This window comes from Rhinolophus sinicus, chromosome 9 (genome assembly GCF_057876585.1).
Source record: "Rhinolophus sinicus isolate RSI-liver-muscle chromosome 9, RSI-T2T, whole genome shotgun sequence".
NCBI classification, from domain to species: Eukaryota; Metazoa; Chordata; class Mammalia; order Chiroptera; family Rhinolophidae; genus Rhinolophus; species Rhinolophus sinicus.
Genome location: NC_142509.1, coordinates 375389 through 391464, shown reverse-complemented (window position 1 = coordinate 391464; position 16076 = coordinate 375389). Strand labels below are relative to the sequence as shown.

Sequence of the window (16076 nt, the reverse complement as noted above, 5' to 3'; positions counted from 1 at the left end):
CCGTCCTCTCATTCCCCCAATCCCCCAGTCCCCCAGTCTCCCTGTCCCCCAATTCCCCGGTCTCCCTTTCCCCTGGTACCGTGTCCCCCCATCTCCCGGTCCCCCCGTCCCCTGGTCCCACTGTCTCCCAGTACCCAGTCCCCCTGTCCCCCCGGTCCCCCGGTCCCCTTGTCCCCCCATCCCCCAGACCCCCGTCCCCCCGGCCCTCTCGTACTCCCGTCCCCCCATCTTCCGGTCACCCCTTCCCCCCGTCCCACATGCCCCCGTCTCCCAGACCCCCCGTCCCCCGGTTCTCCCAGTTCCAACGGTCTCCCTGTGCCCCTGCCCCCCTTCCCCCATCTCCTGGTACCCCGTCCCCCGGTACCCCCGCCCCGGGTTCCTACAGTCCCACCGTTCTCCCTGTCCCCCCCCTTACACCCGTCTCCCGGTCCCCTGTCCCCCGGTCCTCCCGTCCCCCGGTCCCCCTGTCCCCCCGTTCTGTCTGTCGGTCCCTGTCCTGCGGGGACTCTAGTCCCTCTGCCCGCACAAGAACCCAGGATTTGGCGAGGCCAAGAAGGAACACCAACAGAGCCACGGATAGGGGGCTCATAGCACCATGTCTCACGGGCGGCTGGCTTGGAGACACGGCAAGCCGGAGCCGCCCGATCCCCAACCTGCCGGCCGATTCTCTGCCAACCAACAGACCCACCAAGCCGGCCCACTGCAGTCCGCGCCCCTCTGCAATTTGCAGTCCACCATCCGCGCTTCCTAGCTTGGCCACCGCAGCTCTGCCAGTGGCCAATGGCCAACTGGCAACAGCTGATGGCCAAGCGGTAACAGCTGATGTCCGTGCAGCCCCCACGCAGCACCCCTCCACGCGAGGCCCAGAGCCTGGAAAGTGCTCTCTGCAAGTCTGTCCCCACAGTCCCCGTCTGTCTCTCTCCGCCTACCTCTTGCTCCGTCTCTGGCCTTCTCTCATCCTCTCTCTCAACACCCTGGGTCAGGAGAGGTGATGTGTAGCCAGTGAAGTGACCAGTGATCGGGCGGGACGCCGGTCGCTGATGAGGGGCGAGGGCCCAGACAGAAGGCTGTGTGACGAAGGGTGGCGGCAGTCTGGAGGTGCTGCCCCCTGGTCGCGGGTGGCTCTCCCTGGCTTTGGGCCAGTGGGTGGGGCCGGCCAGGGCCAGGGCCTGGGTTGCACGTCCCTAGGGTGGAGGGGACTGAGAGGACCCTGCGACCCCCTCGGTGGCCCTGAGTGGTGGGGACAGCACAGCAGCAAGGGGGGTGTGCGGTTGTGGGGCTGGGGGGGGGGGATGAGAGGGGTTGGGGTAGGGGGGCGTGGTAAAAGCCATTCCGGGCGTGGGGAGTCCCAGGATGCCAGGGCGCCCAGACATATGTCACAGTCAGGGAAGTGACAGAGGCCCGTTAGAGCCACTGGGGGGCGCGAAGGGGCCTCGCTGCGGGCCAGGAGTAGCCCGTCGCCCACACCAGCGGCGACCGGAGGAGGCGGGGAGCGGGCGGGAGGCACTCGGGCAGACATGCTCGCCACCCGAGCGGCCCAGCAGCATGGCGCGTGCGCTCAGGAGGCAAGTCGGGAGCAGGCTCTTGGAGTGCCGGGAGCCGGGTCCCAGTGCCTAAGGCCATACCACCCTGAACGCAGCAGATCTCGTCTGATCTCGGAAGCGAAGCAGGGTCTGTCCTGGTTAGTACTTGGATGGGAGACCGCCTGGGAATACCTGTTAGCTTTTGCTAGCGTCTCCTTTTGCATCGCCGCTCCGACGTGGCTCCCTCCGAACCCCTGCCGCCCCTTGCCCCTCTGCAGCCTCCCAGCCAGCCGCAGGTCCCCCTGACCAGCAGAGGGTCAGCCGCCCGGCACTACAAGCTGGCAGCCCCGGCCGCACACCAGGCCCGTGGGCCAGGGCTCCCCCCCCACACCCTCCTCTCAGTCCTCTTCGGTCCCGCAGGCCGTCATCGCGAATCCTTCGCCGACGCGCGGTCTCCGCCACCGCCGCCTGCGCCAAAGCCACCGCCACCACCGGGCTCCCCCCCCCCCCCCCCCCCCCGCCAGCGCTGCCCTCGCCCCCGCCCCTGTCCCCGCCCCCGCTGCCGCCACCGCCAAACTCCCTCAAACTCCCTCCTGTGCTCTCCCCACCTCGGCCGCCAGCACCGCGCTCCCCATCTCCGCCACCAGTGCTGCCCTCTCCCCCACCCCCGCCCCCGCCGCCGCCATATCCGTACTCCCTCAATTCCCTCCTCCGCTCTCCCCGCCTCCAGCACCGCCATCTCCCCCGCCCCCGCCCCAGACCCCCGCAGCCACCATCGCCATACTCCCTCAGTCTCCCGCCTCTGCTCTCCCGGCCTCCGCCGCCAGCACCGCCCTCACGCCCTCCCCCGCCCCCGCTGCCGCCATTGCCGCACTCCCTCAATTCCCTCCTCTGCTCTCCCCGCCTCCAGCACCGCCATCTTCCCAGCCCCCGCCCCAGCCCCCGCCGCCACCAATGCCATACTCGCTCAGTCTCCTGCCTCTGCTCTCCCGCCTCCGCCGCCAGCACCGCCCTCACGCCCTCCCCAGCCCCCGCCGCCACCGCCGCCGCCATCGGCCCCCGTGTCCCAGCGCCCACCGTCAAAGCCCCCATTGTCACCGCCGCCATCGCCGCCCTGGCGCCATCCACGCGGTTGCCATCGCCTACCTCGCCACCCTCCCCTGCCTCCGCCGCCGCCGCCGCAGCCGCCCCCGCCGCCGCCGCGGGGTCCTCCCACAACTCCCAGGCCCAGGGTTGCCTGCTGGTGCAGGCCTCCACCAGCCTTGGGGCTGCGGTTGGGGGTAAACCTGGTGGCGGTAGGGGGGCGGGTTGTATGCCGGTCTGGGTGCGGGGAGTCCCAGGATGCCAGAGTTCCACGACTTCTGGCACCATCAGGGAAGTGGCAGTGTCCCATGGAGCCCCGGGTGGCGCGAAGGGGCCTCGCTGTCGGCCAGGAGTAGCCCGCCGCCCACGCCAGGGGCATTTGGAAGAGGCGGGGAGCCGGACTGGGGGGGGACGCGGTGCTGGCAGAGCCGGCCCGCGGGTCGATGCTCGCCACCGGAGCGGCTCATCTGCATGGCGGGCGCTCACGAGACAGGCCGGGAGCAGGCTCTTGGGGCGCGGGAGCCGGGTCCCAGCGTCTACGGCCATACCACCCTGAACGCGCCCGATCTCCTCTGATCTCGGGAGCTAAGCAGGGAGGGGCCTGGTTAGTACTTGCATGGGAGACCGCCTGGGAATACCTGTAGGCTTTTGCTCGCCTCTCCTTTTGCGCCGCCGCCCCGGCGTGCCTCCCTCCGAATCCCTGCCGCCCCTTGCCCCTCTGCAACCCCTGCAGCCGCCCAGCCAGCCGAAGGTCCCCCTGGCCAGAGGAGGGACAGCCGCCCAGCACTACAAGCTCGCATCCCCGGCCGCACACCAGGCCTGTCGGCCAGGGCTCCCCCCCTCTCCCTCTTCTTAGTGCTCTTCGCCGAGGCAGGCCGTCAGCCTGCAGCAGTCAGCCGCGTCTAGGTCGCCGCCGCCGCCACCGCCATCGCAGGGCTCCCTCTCGCTCCCCGACCCTGCCGCCGCCGCAACCCCCAACGCCCAAGCCCAGGGCTGCCTGCCGGCGCAGGCTTCCACCAGGCTCTCTCCATCCCAGGACGTGCCGGTCCTTTGCACCTCGGCCCGAGCCCAGGGGACGCCCATCCCTGCGCCTGCCCCTGGGCCCCGAGACACAGGATCGGCGTGTCCTCGGGCAAACGGGACGCCCACCCGCCCCGCCCCACCGGAGTCTTCGGTCTCCGCGGGCAGGCACCTCTCCCCACACCCCCGCGCGTCCCCTCCCGTCTCCCACAAGAGCCAGGAGCCCTCCCTTCCCGCCGGCCACGGTGTCCCCGACACAAAGGGCACAAAGAGCCGGGACAAACCAGGGGACGGCGGGAGCAGCACCCCAACACACCACGCGCCATCGACTCCAGGGGAGACCGCCACAAGGGAAGAGCAGGCACGCAGGCACACAATCCTCACAACCAGGGTGCCTGGGGGCTGCCACTCTCCTCCCGCGGGCGGGTCCCTGGGCGGGGCTCAGAGCCCACTGGCCCTCCGGAGACCCTGGCGGCCCGCCCCGGGGGCTTCAATGGTGACTGCCAACGCCAGGGCAATGCCTCCTTGGCGGAGCCCAGCCCCGGGCACGACCACACTCCGGTGGAGAAGCCACCACTTCAACACAGCCTCAGTGCGTCTGTCCCAGTCCGTGTGCCCGAATGTGCGTCCCTCCCACCCTCCCCCACCCCATGTCTGTCTGGCTCTGTGACGTGCCTGTTGGGTTCTGGCTCTTGCTCAGGAGCTCTCTCCCCGCGTGCCTGCCCCCTCTTTCTCTGTCTCTGTCCATGTCTCTCTGTATGTCTAGACACATACATGTACATATACATGTATATTTCCATCTCGCTCCCTCTTACTCCTCCTCCCGTTCTGTCTGTCTGTCCCTGTCCTGCGGGGACTCTAGTCCCTCTGCCCGCACAAGAACGCAGGATTTGGCGAGGCCAAGAAGGAACACCCACAGAGCCACGGATAGGGGGCTCATAGCACCATGTCTCACGGGCGGCTGGCTTGGAGACACGGCAAGCCGGAGCCTCCCGGTCCCCCACCTGCTGGCCGATTCTCTGCCAACCAACAGACCCACCAAGCCGGCCCACTGCAGTCCGCGCCCCTCTGCAATTTGCAGTCCACCATCCGCGCTTCCTAGCTTGGCCACCGCAGCTCTGCCGGTGTCCAATGGCCAACTGGCAACAGCTGAAGGCCAAGCGGTAACAGCTGATGTCAGTGCAGCCCCACGCAGTACCCCCGTCCCCCGTTACCCCCGTCTCCCCGTAACCCCTGTCTCCGTTCCCCGGTCCCCCGTCTCCTGGTCCCCCGGTCCCCCGGTTCCCCCGGCGCCCAGGCGCCCTTCTACCGGTCCCCCCGTTCCCCGGTCGCCCCGTCTCCCGGTCCCCAGTCTCCCGGTCCCCTGTCTCCCGGTCGCCCGGTCTTCCGGTCCCCCGGTCCTCCGTCCAGTGTTACCCCCTTCCCCCGGTCCCCCGGTCCCCCCATCTCCCTGTCCCTCTGTCTCCCGGTCCGGCCGCACACCCATCCCCCCGTCTCCCGGTCCCCCGTCTCCCGGTCGCCCGGTCCCCAGGTCCCCCGTCTCCCGGTCCCCTCATCCCCTGGACCCCCAACCCCCGGTCCCTGGTCCCCCGGTCCCCCAGTCCCCCGGTTCCCCCATCGCCCTGGCCCCCGTCTACCGATCCCCCAGTTCTCCGTTCGCCCCGTCTTCCGGTCCTCCCGTCCCACAGTCTCCCGTCTCCCGATGTCCCATCTCCCGGTCACCCCGTCCCCGGTCCCCCGTCTCGCGGTCCCCCGTCTCCTAGTCGTCCCGTTCCCCGGTACCCGATCTCCCGGTCCCCTCATCCCCCAGTCCCCCAACCCCCGGTCCCCCGGTCCCCCCGTCCCCCGGTCCCCGGTCCCCCGGTCCCCCCATCTCCCGGTCCACTGGTACCCCCGTCCCCCCAGTCCATTCATGCCCCTGGTCACCCCGTCGCCCGGTCCCCTATCCCCCGGTCCCCCCAACCTCCGGTCCCCCGGTCCGCGGGTCCCCTGGTCCCCCCATCCGCCTTTCCCCCGGTCCCCCCCGTCTCCGTTGCCCCGGTCCCCCCGTCCCCCGGTCCCCCCGTCCCCCGGTCCCCCCGACCCTCCAGTCCCCCTGTCCCTCTGTGTCCCGGTCCCCCCGTCACCCCGTCCCCCCGGCCCCAGGTCCCCCATCTCCCGGTCCCCCCGTCTCACGGTCCCCCGTTCCCCCGTTTCCCGGTCCCCCCCTCCCCATGTCCCTCGTCCCCCAGTACCCTCGTACTCCTGTCCCTCCATCCACCGGTCTCCTGGTCCCTCCGTCCCACCGTCCGCCAGTCCCACCATCCTCTCATTCCCCCAATCCCCCAGTCCCCCAGTCTCCCTGTCCCCCAATTCCCAGGTCTCCCTTTCCCCTGGTACCGTGTCCCCCCATCTCCCGGTCCCCCCGTCCCCTGGTCCCACTGTCTCCCAGTACCCAGTCCCCCTGTCCCCCCGGTCCCCCGGTCCCCTTGTCCCCCCATCCCCCAGACCCCCGTCCCCCCGGCCCTCTCGTACTCCCGTCCCCCCATCTTCCGGTCACCCCTTCCCCCCGTCCCACATGCCCCCGTCTCCCAGACCCCCCGTCCCCCGGTTCTCCCAGTTCCAACGGTCTCCCTGTGCCCCTGCCCCCCTTCCCCCATCTCCTGGTACCCCGTCCCCCGGTACCCCCGCCCCGGGTTCCTACAGTCCCACCGTTCTCCCTGTCCCCCCCCTTACACCCGTCTCCCGGTCCCCTGTCCCCCGGTCCTCCCGTCCCCCGGTCCCCCTGTCCCCCCGTTCTGTCTGTCGGTCCCTGTCCTGCGGGGACTCTAGTCCCTCTGCCCGCACAAGAACCCAGGATTTGGCGAGGCCAAGAAGGAACACCAACAGAGCCACGGATAGGGGGCTCATAGCACCATGTCTCACGGGCGGCTGGCTTGGAGACACGGCAAGCCGGAGCCGCCCGATCCCCAACCTGCCGGCCGATTCTCTGCCAACCAACAGACCCACCAAGCCGGCCCACTGCAGTCCGCGCCCCTCTGCAATTTGCAGTCCACCATCCGCGCTTCCTAGCTTGGCCACCGCAGCTCTGCCAGTGGCCAATGGCCAACTGGCAACAGCTGATGGCCAAGCGGTAACAGCTGATGTCCGTGCAGCCCCCACGCAGCACCCCTCCACGCGAGGCCCAGAGCCTGGAAAGTGCTCTCTGCAAGTCTGTCCCCACAGTCCCCGTCTGTCTCTCTCCGCCTACCTCTTGCTCCGTCTCTGGCCTTCTCTCATCCTCTCTCTCAACACCCTGGGTCAGGAGAGGTGATGTGTAGCCAGTGAAGTGACCAGTGATCGGGCGGGACGCCGGTCGCTGATGAGGGGCGAGGGCCCAGACAGAAGGCTGTGTGACGAAGGGTGGCGGCAGTCTGGAGGTGCTGCCCCCTGGTCGCGGGTGGCTCTCCCTGGCTTTGGGCCAGTGGGTGGGGCCGGCCAGGGCCAGGGCCTGGGTTGCACGTCCCTAGGGTGGAGGGGACTGAGAGGACCCTGCGACCCCCTCGGTGGCCCTGAGTGGTGGGGACAGCACAGCAGCAAAGGGGGTGTGCGGTTGTGGGGCTGGGGGGGGGGATGAGAGGGGTTGGGTAGGGGGGCGTGGTAAAAGCCATTCCGGGCGTGGGGAGTCCCAGGATGCCAGGGCGCCCAGACATATGTCACAGTCAGGGAAGTGACAGAGGCCTGTGGAGCCACTGGGGGGCGCGAAGGGGCCTCGCTGCGGGCCAGGAGTAGCCCGTCGCCCACACCAGCGGCGACCGGAGGAGGCGGGGAGCGGGCGGGAGGCACTCGGGCAGACATGCTCGCCACCCGAGCGGCCCAGCAGCATGGCGCGTGCGCTCAGGAGGCAAGTCGGGAGCAGGCTCTTGGAGTGCCGGGAGCCGGGTCCCAGTGCCTAAGGCCATACCACCCTGAACGCAGCAGATCTCGTCTGATCTCGGAAGCGAAGCAGGGTCTGTCCTGGTTAGTACTTGGATGGGAGACCGCCTGGGAATACCTGTTAGCTTTTGCTAGCGTCTCCTTTTGCATCGCCGCTCCGACGTGGCTCCCTCCGAACCCCTGCCGCCCCTTGCCCCTCTGCAGCCTCCCAGCCAGCCGCAGGTCCCCCTGACCAGCAGAGGGTCAGCCGCCCGGCACTACAAGCTGGCAGCCCCGGCCGCACACCAGGCCCGTGGGCCAGGGCTCCCCCCCCACACCCTCCTCTCAGTCCTCTTCGGTCCCGCAGGCCGTCATCGCGAATCCTTCGCCGACGCGCGGTCGCCGCCACCGCCGCCTGCGCCAAAGCCACCGCCACCACCGGGCTCCCCACACACCCCCCCCCCAGCACTGCCCTCGCACCCGCCCCTGTCCCCGCCCCCGCCGCCGCCACCGCCAAACTCCCTCAAACTCCCTCCTGTGCTCTCCCCACCTCGGCCGCCAGCACCGCGCTCCCCATCTCCGCCACCAGTGCTGCCCTTTCCCCCACCCCCGCCCCCGCCGCCGCCATATCCGTACTCCCTCAATTCCCTCCTCCGCTCTCCCCGCCTCCAGCCCCGCCATCTCCCCCGCCCCCGCCCCAGACCCCCGCAGCCACCATCGCCATACTCCCTCAGTCTCCCGCCTCTGCTCTCCCGGCCTCCGCCGCCAGCACCGCCCTCACGCCCTCCCCCGCCCCCGCTGCCGCCATTGCCGCACTCCCTCAATTCCCTCCTCTGCTCTCCCCGCCTCCAGCACCGCCATCTTCCCAGCCCCCGCCCCAGCCCCCGCCGCCACCAATGCCATACTCGCTCAGTCTCCCGCCTCTGCTCTCCTGGCCTCCGCCGCCAGCACCGCCCTCACGCCCTCCCCAGCCCCCGCCGCCACCGCCGCCGCCATCGGCCCCCGTGTCCCAGCGCCCACCGTCAAAGCCCCCATTGTCGCCGCCGCCATCGCCGCCCTGGCGCCATCCACGCGGTTGCCATCGCCTACCTCGCCACCCTCCCCTGCCTCCGCCGCCGCCGCCGCCGCCGCCGCCGCCGCCGCCGCAGCTGCCCCCGCCGCCGCCGCGGGGTCCTCCCACAACTCCCAGGCCCAGGGTTGCCTGCTGGTGCAGGCCTCCACCAGCCTTGGGGCTGCGGTTCGGGGTAAACCTGGTGGCGGTAGGGGGGCGGGTTGTATGCCGGTCTGGGTGCGGGGAGTCCCAGGATGCCAGAGTTCCACGACTTCTGGCACCATCAGGGAAGTGGCAGTGTCCCATGGAGCCCCGGGTGGCGCGAAGGGGCCTCGCTGTCGGCCAGGAGTAGCCCGCCGCCCACGCCAGGGGCATTTGGAAGAGGCGGGGAGCCGGACTGGGGGGGGACGCGGTGCTGGCAGAGCCGGCCCGCGGGTCGATGCTCGCCACCGGAGCGGCTCATCTGCATGGCGGGCGCTCACGAGACAGGCCGGGAGCAGGCTCTTGGGGCGCGGGAGCCGGGTCCCAGCGTCTACGGCCATACCACCCTGAACGCGCCCGATCTCCTCTGATCTCGGGAGCTAAGCAGGGAGGGGCCTGGTTAGTACTTGCATGGGAGACCGCCTGGGAATACCTGTAGGCTTTTGCTCGCCTCTCCTTTTGCGCCGCCGCCCCGGCGTGCCTCCCTCCGAATCCCTGCCGCCCCTTGCCCCTCTGCAACCCCTGCAGCCGCCCAGCCAGCCGAAGGTCCCCCTGGCCAGAGGAGGGACAGCCGCCCAGCACTACAAGCTCGCATCCCCGGCCGCACACCAGGCCTGTCGGCCAGGGCTCCCCCCCTCTCCCTCTTCTTAGTGCTCTTCGCCGAGGCAGGCCGTCAGCCTGCAGCAGTCAGCCGCGTCTAGGTCGCCGCCGCCGCCACCGCCATCGCAGGGCTCCCTCTCGCTCCCCGACCCTGCCGCCGCCGCAACCCCCAACGCCCAAGCCCAGGGCTGCCTGCCGGCGCAGGCTTCCACCAGGCTCTCTCCATCCCAGGACGTGCCGGTCCTTTGCACCTCGGCCCGAGCCCAGGGGACGCCCATCCCTGCGCCTGCCCCTGGGCCCCGAGACACAGGATCGGCGTGTCCTCGGGCAAACGGGACGCCCACCCGCCCCGCCCCACCGGAGTCTTCGGTCTCCGCGGGCAGGCACCTCTCCCCACACCCCCGCGCGTCCCCTCCCGTCTCCCACAAGAGCCAGGAGCCCTCCCTTCCCGCCGGCCACGGTGTCCCCGACACAAAGGGCACAAAGAGCCGGGACAAACCAGGGGACGGCGGGAGCAGCACCCCAACACACCACGCGCCATCGACTCCAGGGGAGACCGCCACAAGGGAAGAGCAGGCACTCAGGCACACAATCCTCACAACCAGGGTGCCTGGGGGCTGCCACTCTCCTCCCGCGGGCGGGTCCCTGGGCGGGGCTCAGAGCCCACTGGCCCTCCGGAGACCCTGGCGGCCCGCCCCGGGGGCTTCAATGGTGACTGCCAACGCCAGGGCAATGCCTCCTTGGCGGAGCCCAGCCCCGGGCACGACCACACTCCGGTGGAGAAGCCACCACTTCAACACAGCCTCAGTGCGTCTGTCCCAGTCCGTGTGCTCGAATGCGCGTCCCTCCCACACTCCCCCACCCCATGTCTGTCTGGCTCTGTGACGTGCCTGTTGGGTTCTGGCTCTGGCTCAGGAGCTCTCTCCCCGCGTGCCAGCCCCCTCTTTCTCTGTCTCTGTCCATGTCTCTCTGTATGTCTAGACACATACATGTACATATACGTGTATATTTCCATCTCGCTCCCTCTTACTCCTCCTCCCGTTCTGTCTGTCTGTCCCTGTCCTGCGGGGACTCTAGTCCCTCTGCCCGCACAAGAACGCAGGATTTGGCGAGGCCAAGAAGGAACACCCACAGAGCCACGGATAGGGGGCTCATAGCACCATGTCTCACGGGCGGCTGGCTTGGAGACACGGCAAGCCGGAGCCGCCCGGTCCCCCACCTGCTGGCCGATTCTCTGCCAACCAACAGACCCACCAAGCCGGCCCACTGCAGTCCGCGCCCCTCTGCAATTTGCAGTCCACCATCCGCGCTTCCTAGATTGGCCACCGCAGCTCTGCCGGTGTCCAATGTCCAACTGGCAACAGCTGAAGGCCAAGCGGTAACAGCTGATGTCAGTGCAGCCCCACGCAGTACCCCCGTCCCCCGGTACCCCCGTCTCCCCGTCACCCCTGTCTCCGTTCCCCCGGTTCCCCGTCTTCCTGTCCCCCGTCTCCCGGGTCCCCCGTCCCCACGTTCCACCATCCCCCCTATTCCGGTCCCCCCCTTCCCCTGTTCCCCCGTCCCCTGATCCCCCTGTTCCCCCGTACCCCCATCCACCCTCTCCCAGTCCACCCGTCCCCCGGTGCCCCCGTCCCCCCAGTCCCCCCACGCCCCTGGTCCACCCGTCCCCCATTCCCTCATCTTCCGGTCCCCCCCTCCCCGGGTCCCCCGACCCCCGTTCCCCCGTCTCCCGGTCCTCCGTCTCGCGGTCCACCTGTCCCCCGGTCCCCCAGTCCCAACGTCTCCCCGTCCCCCCGTCCCTCCTTCGCCTGGTCCCCCCGTCCCCCCATACCCCCGGTCTCCCGTTCCCCGGTCCCCCGTCTCCTGGTCCCCCGGTCCCCCGGTTCCCCCGGCGCCCAGGCGCCCTTCTACCGGTCCCCCCGTTCCCCGGTCGCCCCGTCTCCCGGTCCCCAGTCTCCCGGTCCCCTGTCTCCCGGTCGCCCGGTCTTCCGGTCCCCTGGTCCTCCGTCCAGTGTTACCCCCTTCCCCCGGTCCCCCGGTCCCCCCATCTCCCTGTCCCTCTGTCTCCCGGTCCGGCCGCACTCCCATCCCCCCGTCTCCCGGTCCCCCGTCTCCCGGTCGCCCGGTCCCCAGGTCCCCCGTCTCCCGGTCCCCTCATCCCCTGGACCCCCAACCCCCGGTCCCTGGTCCCCCGGTCCCCCAGTCCCCCGGTTCCCCCATCGCCCTGGCCCCCGTCTACCGATCCCCCAGTTCTCCGTTCGCCCCGTCTTCCGGTCCTCCCGTCCCACAGTCTCCCGTCTCCCGATGTCCCATCTCCCGGTCACCCCGTCCCCGGTCCCCCGTCTCGCGGTCCCCCGTCTCCTAGTCGTCCCGTTCCCCGGTACCCGATCTCCCGGTCCCCTCATCCCCCAGTCCCCCAACCCCCGGTCCCCCGGTCCCCCCGTCACCCGGTCCCCAGTCCCCCGGTCCCCCCATCTCCCGGTCCACTGGTACCCCCGTCCCCCCAGTCCATTCATGCCCCTGGTCACCCCGTCGCCCGGTCCCCTATCCCCCGGTCCCCCCAACCTCCGGTCCCCCGGTCCGCGGGTCCCCTGGTCCCCCCATCCGCCTTTCCCCCGGTCCCCCCGTCTCCGTTGCCCCGGTCCCCCCGTCCCCCGGTCCCCCCGACCCTCCAGTCCCCCTGTCCCTCTGTGTCCCGGTCCCCCCGTCACCCCGTCCCCCCGGCCCCAGGTCCCCCATCTCCCGGTCCCCCCGTCTCACGGTCCCCCGTTCCCCCGTTTCCCGGTCCCCCCCTCCCCATGTCCCTCGTCCCCCAGTACCCTCGTACTCCTGTCCCTCCATCCACCGGTCTCCTGGTCCCTCCGTCCCACCGTCCGCCAGTCCCACCGTCCTCTCATTCCCCCAATCCCCCAGTCCCCCAGTCTCCCTGTCCCCCAATTCCCCGGTCTCCCTTTCCCCTGGTACCGTGTCCCCCCATCTCCCGGTCCCCCCGTCCCCTGGTCCCACTGTCTCCCAGTACCCAGTCCCCCTGTCCCCCCGGTCCCCCGGTCCCCTTGTCCCCCCATCCCCCAGACCCCCGTCCCCCCGGCCCTCTCGTACTCCCGTCCCCCCATCTTCCGGTCACCCCTTCCCCCCGTCCCACATGCCCCCGTCTCCCAGACCCCCCGTCCCCCGGTTCTCCCAGTTCCAACGGTCTCCCTGTGCCCCTGCCCCCCTTCCCCCATCTCCTGGTACCCCGTCCCCCGGTACCCCCGCCCCGGGTTCCTACAGTCCCACCGTTCTCCCTGTCCCCCCCCTTACACCCGTCTCCCGGTCCCCTGTCCCCCGGTCCTCCCGTCCCCCGGTCCCCCTGTCCCCCCGTTCTGTCTGTCGGTCCCTGTCCTGCGGGGACTCTAGTCCCTCTGCCCGCACAAGAACCCAGGATTTGGCGAGGCCAAGAAGGAACACCAACAGAGCCACGGATAGGGGGCTCATAGCACCATGTCTCACGGGCGGCTGGCTTGGAGACACGGCAAGCCGGAGCCGCCCGATCCCCAACCTGCCGGCCGATTCTCTGCCAACCAACAGACCCACCAAGCCGGCCCACTGCAGTCCGCGCCCCTCTGCAATTTGCAGTCCACCATCCGCGCTTCCTAGCTTGGCCACCGCAGCTCTGCCAGTGGCCAATGGCCAACTGGCAACAGCTGATGGCCAAGCGGTAACAGCTGATGTCCGTGCAGCCCCCACGCAGCACCCCTCCACGCGAGGCCCAGAGCCTGGAAAGTGCTCTCTGCAAGTCTGTCCCCACAGTCCCCGTCTGTCTCTCTCCGCCTACCTCTTGCTCAGTCTCTGGCCTTCTCTCATCCTCTCTCTCAACACCCTGGGTCAGGAGAGGTGATGTGTAGCCAGTGAAGTGACCAGTGATCGGGCGGGACGCCGGTCGCTGATGAGGGGCGAGGGCCCAGACAGAAGGCTGTGTGACGAAGGGTGGCGGCAGTCTGGAGGTGCTGCCCCCTGGTCGCGGGTGGCTCTCCCTGGCTTTGGGCCAGTGGGTGGGGCCGGCCAGGGCCAGGGCCTGGGTTGCACGTCCCTAGGGTGGAGGGGACTGAGAGGACCCTGCGACCCCCTCGGTGGCCCTGAGTGGTGGGGACAGCACAGCAGCAAAGGGGGTGTGCGGTTGTGGGGCTGGGGGGGGGGATGAGAGGGGTTGGGTAGGGGGGCGTGGTAAAAGCCATTCCGGGCGTGGGGAGTCCCAGGATGCCAGGGCGCCCAGACATATGTCACAGTCAGGGAAGTGACAGAGGCCTGTGGAGCCACTGGGGGGCGCGAAGGGGCCTCGCTGCGGGCCAGGAGTAGCCCGTCGCCCACACCAGCGGCGACCGGAGGAGGCGGGGAGCGGGCGGGAGGCACTCGGGCAGACATGCTCGCCACCCGAGCGGCCCAGCAGCATGGCGCGTGCGCTCAGGAGGCAAGTCGGGAGCAGGCTCTTGGAGTGCCGGGAGCCGGGTCCCAGTGCCTAAGGCCATACCACCCTGAACGCAGCAGATCTCGTCTGATCTCGGAAGCGAAGCAGGGTCTGTCCTGGTTAGTACTTGGATGGGAGACCGCCTGGGAATACCTGTTAGCTTTTGCTAGCGTCTCCTTTTGCATCGCCGCTCCGACGTGGCTCCCTCCGAACCCCTGCCGCCCCTTGCCCCTCTGCAGCCTCCCAGCCAGCCGCAGGTCCCCCTGACCAGCAGAGGGTCAGCCGCCCGGCACTACAAGCTGGCAGCCCCGGCCGCACACCAGGCCCGTGGGCCAGGGCTCCCCCCCCACACCCTCCTCTCAGTCCTCTTCGGTCCCGCAGGCCGTCATCGCGAATCCTTCGCCGACGCGCGGTCGCCGCCACCGCCGCCTGCGCCAAAGCCACCGCCACCACCGGGCTCCCCACACACCCCCCCCCCAGCACTGCCCTCGCACCCGCCCCTGTCCCCGCCCCCGCCGCCGCCACCGCCAAACTCCCTCAAACTCCCTCCTGTGCTCTCCCCACCTCGGCCGCCAGCACCGCGCTCCCCATCTCCGCCACCAGTGCTGCCCTTTCCCCCACCCCCGCCCCCGCCGCCGCCATATCCGTACTCCCTCAATTCCCTCCTCCGCTCTCCCCGCCTCCAGCCCCGCCATCTCCCCCGCCCCCGCCCCAGACCCCCGCAGCCACCATCGCCATACTCCCTCAGTCTCCCGCCTCTGCTCTCCCGGCCTCCGCCGCCAGCACCGCCCTCACGCCCTCCCCCGCCCCCGCTGCCGCCATTGCCGCACTCCCTCAATTCCCTCCTCTGCTCTCCCCGCCTCCAGCACCGCCATCTTCCCAGCCCCCGCCCCAGCCCCCGCCGCCACCAATGCCATACTCGCTCAGTCTCCCGCCTCTGCTCTCCTGGCCTCCGCCGCCAGCACCGCCCTCACGCCCTCCCCAGCCCCCGCCGCCACCGCCGCCGCCATCGGCCCCCGTGTCCCAGCGCCCACCGTCAAAGCCCCCATTGTCGCCGCCGCCATCGCCGCCCTGGCGCCATCCACGCGGTTGCCATCGCCTACCTCGCCACCCTCCCCTGCCTCCGCCGCCGCCGCCGCCGCCGCCGCCGCCGCCGCAGCTGCCCCCGCCGCCGCCGCGGGGTCCTCCCACAACTCCCAGGCCCAGGGTTGCCTGCTGGTGCAGGCCTCCACCAGCCTTGGGGCTGCGGTTCGGGGTAAACCTGGTGGCGGTAGGGGGGCGGGTTGTATGCCGGTCTGGGTGCGGGGAGTCCCAGGATGCCAGAGTTCCACGACTTCTGGCACCATCAGGGAAGTGGCAGTGTCCCATGGAGCCCCGGGTGGCGCGAAGGGGCCTCGCTGTCGGCCAGGAGTAGCCCGCCGCCCACGCCAGGGGCATTTGGAAGAGGCGGGGAGCCGGACTGGGGGGGGACGCGGTGCTGGCAGAGCCGGCCCGCGGGTCGATGCTCGCCACCGGAGCGGCTCATCTGCATGGCGGGCGCTCACGAGACAGGCCGGGAGCAGGCTCTTGGGGCGCGGGAGCCGGGTCCCAGCGTCTACGGCCATACCACCCTGAACGCGCCCGATCTCCTCTGATCTCGGGAGCTAAGCAGGGAGGGGCCTGGTTAGTACTTGCATGGGAGACCGCCTGGGAATACCTGTAGGCTTTTGCTCGCCTCTCCTTTTGCGCCGCCGCCCCGGCGTGCCTCCCTCCGAATCCCTGCCGCCCCTTGCCCCTCTGCAACCCCTGCAGCCGCCCAGCCAGCCGAAGGTCCCCCTGGCCAGAGGAGGGACAGCCGCCCAGCACTACAAGCTCGCATCCCCGGCCGCACACCAGGCCTGTCGGCCAGGGCTCCCCCCCTCTCCCTCTTCTTAGTGCTCTTCGCCGAGGCAGGCCGTCAGCCTGCAGCAGTCAGCCGCGTCTAGGTCGCCGCCGCCGCCACCGCCATCGCAGGGCTCCCTCTCGCTCCCCGACCCTGCCGCCGCCGCAACCCCCAACGCCCAAGCCCAGGGCTGCCTGCCGGCGCAGGCTTCCACCAGGCTCTCTCCATCCCAGGACGTGCCGGTCCTTTGCACCTCGGCCCGAGCCCAGGGGACGCCCATCCCTGCGCCTGCCCCTGGGCCCCGAGACACAGGATCGGCGTGTCCTCGGGCAAACGGGACGCCCACCCGCCCCGCCCCACCGGAGTCTTCGGTCTCCGCGGGCAGGCACCTCTCCCCACACCCCCGCGCGTCCCCTCCCG

The 16076-nt window shown here is 70.6% G+C and overlaps 6 pseudogenes; all 6 read left to right on the top strand.

The window, feature by feature from the left end:
- The first annotated feature begins 1611 nt into the window (after window positions 1-1611).
- On the top strand, window positions 1612-1731 carry LOC148757091 (5S ribosomal RNA; annotated as a pseudogene).
- A 1409-nt stretch (window positions 1732-3140) lies between these two features.
- On the top strand, window positions 3141-3260 carry LOC148757090 (5S ribosomal RNA; annotated as a pseudogene).
- Window positions 3261-7534: 4274 nt separating this feature from the next.
- Window positions 7535-7654, top strand: LOC148757089 (5S ribosomal RNA; annotated as a pseudogene).
- Window positions 7655-9080: 1426 nt separating this feature from the next.
- Window positions 9081-9200, top strand: LOC148757088 (5S ribosomal RNA; annotated as a pseudogene).
- Window positions 9201-13844: 4644 nt separating this feature from the next.
- LOC148757087 (5S ribosomal RNA) lies at window positions 13845-13964 on the top strand (annotated as a pseudogene).
- Window positions 13965-15387: 1423 nt separating this feature from the next.
- On the top strand, window positions 15388-15507 carry LOC148757086 (5S ribosomal RNA; annotated as a pseudogene).
- Window positions 15508-16076: the final 569 nt, after the last annotated feature.